We start from the raw sequence: 3,817 nt of genomic DNA, 5'->3' as shown, positions 1-3,817 counted from the left end.
TATATATATATATATATATAATTTAATTCGTGTGATGTGTGTGTAATTTATTTTGGTAACATCTTAATTCATTTTTCAAAATAATGGTACTGAATGCGATTAGCAGGTGTTTAGCGCTAAGCTTCTTTTTAACTGTCGAAGTTGTTACGCATGCGCAGGCCATAACGCCAATTACGCTGAAAAAGCAATGACGTATAGTTGCAAAAGTTACCAGCTGGACTTCAGGAGTGAAACAGGGAAGTGAAGTATTAAGACGGACTTCGGACCTCCTATTTTTAAAGTTAATGAAAGACGTCATGTCTCCAGCGGCTGCAGGGAGTCGAGGACGCGAACTCCCTCCGAAGAGATGTTCAGAAAAAACACGTGAGTGATAGCATACCAGTTCTTTCCCTATAATGAGCAGAAACCATTTTCGAGTGGAGCGTTTAATGAATTACTCCGGGGCACAAGCGAGAACAAGAGTCTCGTGTTATCTGATCCTTAAAACAGGTGTGCAGGGCAGGTAGAGCCCAGGATAACGGAGATAAAAGCTGACAGATGAACGCTGATAAAAGATAATGGGGGGGATTTATGGTGAAACAGGTTGCAGGGTGACCCTGCGGGGCGGTGACAGCCTCTCTCCAGGAGAGAGTGACTGCTAAGTGCTGTGAGATGAATGGAAAGAACGAGGAGTTCAACTTTAATGAGGGACAGTGGTGAGACTTGATAAACTCACCCTTTATGAAAATTATCTTATATAACCAAGACAGCAGTTTTCAAAAGCACTGTCTCACTGAAGATGGTGTTGAGCTAATTACACCGACTATAATATTATAAAGTATTTCCACTTTTTACTCCTGGTTGGACTTCAGCCTGGTGATGAAACGGCAGCAGATGGATGAAGGAAAAGGACAGTTTGTTTTGGCACCTGCTGAAGATTTCCACACTGAATAACTTCAGTCTTCTTAAAAAAATAAATAAATAAAATACTGAGGTCACCTCATATCTCATGGAAATGTGTGTATCTGTGATAAAAGAAAAATCGGCACGAAGAGAAAAAGTCACTCGGATGCAGAGAAATCAGATGGAGCATACACTTAAAAATTAAATAATCTGATTTATTTTAATTAACAGTAGTGCCTAATATGACCATTTACCGAATAGATGCTAAGAAAGTAGTATTGTCTGCTTGTTTAAAATAGGCGTGACTCTGAGACCACCTTAATGCAAGCTGACTAAGACCAGGTGGAAAAAGAAGCAACTTCTTTGTCCAAAGATCCCAGTTAATCATTATTCAAAATTAGTTTTCAACGATTTCAATCTAGGCAAATCTGGCAGATTGCATCGAGTTATAGACTTGCAGCATTCCCGCCCTGGACGAGCTCATGGCGAGACTAGACAATCACTTGCATTGTGTAGTTGAGTTATAGCAGTCCGTCTTAGTGTGTATGAGGAGAGAAAACTCTCCATAGGTAGGGGGAAAAGAAGAACCTGGCTCAGTCCTAGTTTATTCGAAAAAACACATTTGACTCTATACAAAAAAGAAACTGAATAACTGATGTAAGAGGACGTTCTATGTTGAGAAAGGCACCACAGCCAAACAGAAAGCCAGACCAGATGTAGTTATGGAAAGAAAACAAAAGCTAAAATAAGACATGAAGTCGACAGTTGAAATAACCACAAATAATGCAAATTGGAGAGTAGTAGAAGAAAGTGGTCAGTCTGTTCTCAAGCAGTCTTATTTCTCTCTTTTTAAAATGTATTTCCATTTTTAGACCTTATTTTTAGATGATGTGAAAAAACTTGCTTTCAGTTGTTTGATCTGCTTTTCAGTCGAGTCATTTATTATCAAACTGTTGTGTTTTCCAATACAACAACAGAAACTCCACAAATGATGAAACTGTACTTATAGCCCAGTTTTTAATACTCTGTCTTTTCCTTTCTCACTTACAACAACCTGAAGTCTTCTGCAGTAGTTGTGGATTTTTTATTTTCTCCAATGGAAAAGCTCTTTGTTCATGTCAAAATGGCTTCAGTTCCATTTTTCATCATTTTACTTGAACTGCATATTTGACTTCTCCTCAAAGAGGCTCAAAGATATTGAGGTCAGATGACTGAAATAGCCGCTCCAGAACCTTCACTGTTGTTTTGTGCTGTTGTCAGTGACTGGTCCACTTGGCCTTGTGTTTTGGAGCGTTGTGATGTTGGAACAGAGGGTTGGGCCAAAGTTGTATGGGGACTTAAACAGAATTTGATTTGTGGAAAAAAAACATCACCTCCATTAATAGCATTTCTTTACCCATCGGCTGAAACTTATTTGTCAACAAACTGAGCTCAATCACAAAGAGAATATTTGTCTTGTAGCATCAGATTGCAAATGTATTACAACATCCATCAAACAATGAGAATTATTCTTTGCACTTAGACAAAATAAAACTGCCAGTTTCCTTAAATTAACATATTAAAACTTTGAGTTGATTCATGCTGAGACCATCAATTCAAATTTAATAGTATTCTTACTCTACAAATTGTTTCAAAATGTTTTCAGTTTGTGTTTATGCAACATGATTTGCATTGTATTTCTAAATTTTTTCAGCCCCTTATGTGTTTGTCCAGCCAAAACACTGTTACCATATAAACAAGAAGGCAAAGCGCAACTAAACATTTGTGCTTTATTGTTGTATAGCGTTGTCATGAAAATTGCGACTTAGTGTTTAGTGCTTTCTTCTAGCTCTGATGAAAGGTCCAAGTATTTTGCTTGAACAACTGATGATCCCATAAAAGTGGAAAGTGTTAATTCTCTAAATTAAATGAAGGATTCACTCAAAAGACTTGGTCTCAAGGATTTCTAAGTCCTTAAATATTTTTCCTCTTGCAGTATGACCCTCATTGTAAAATAAACCCAGAAACCCTCAATTGTTAGGCCATTTCAGTAGTTTGGTTTTCATGATTTAATGTCTCCACTCATCGTCTGATGGACTTTGTCCTTGGGATTGTATTATGACGGCTTCAGGCCTTTCTTTAAAGGCATTAGGTTATGTCTGGAGATTTGGACTGCTTGGAATCTTGCAGCAAGTAGTAGTGATATTATTGTAAGAGATGCAAAAGGAAAATCTCAAAGAATGTTTTCTTTTTCCAGCAGAATGATTGGAAGGAGTATTTATTCCCCAAAATAAGTTATGGTAGATATATTCATCTCTGCTGGATGGAAACAAAACCAAAGGGTTGGCTCATTTTGTGATGAGTTGCACCTGTCCAGCAGCCTTCTCCCATGTCCACGGATGGATATTTTTACTGGAGGGCTTTTAGACGGAAGGCTCCACAGGATGCATTTGGTCCCACGCTGTATCGGGTTTCTGTCCCTGAAGATTAGCTGAAATCACTCCACAACCTGCGATATCTATGTTAAGATCCAGGTGTTGTGTATGCGTGTGCAAAATGCATCTTCATTTCTTTTGAACAGTGATGTTTTAAATGTTTGTGTCTGCATGCAATGATTGTGTTGATGTATTTTTCGCTCCATCCAGAGACTTTTATCTCGGTTCTGCCTGATGCATTTCCAGAAAGCATGTGGAGTTTAAACACACTGCAAGCGGAAGAAACCCAACTGTGTTTCCATGGGAGGTTTGGCACATACGTGGACTATTTTGGACCAGATTAATTAGTTTTTGAGGAACTTGTGCAAAAAAACCTCGCATTTGGAACTGACATAAAAATCAAAAGGCTTTGTTTTTTTTAGGAAGTAGATGAAAAGTTTATTAGTTCCACATTTCTGCTTCTTGTCTGTCAAAAGGACTTCTGTATTACCTCCAGTTTTTGTTTTAAGGCAAATCATGGC

Source organism: Poecilia reticulata, linkage group LG21 (genome assembly GCF_000633615.1).
Source record: "Poecilia reticulata strain Guanapo linkage group LG21, Guppy_female_1.0+MT, whole genome shotgun sequence".
NCBI lineage: Eukaryota > Metazoa > Chordata > Actinopteri > Cyprinodontiformes > Poeciliidae > Poecilia > Poecilia reticulata.
The sequence above is the reverse complement of the archived record's forward strand: the minus strand, read 5'-3'. Positions refer to the sequence as shown.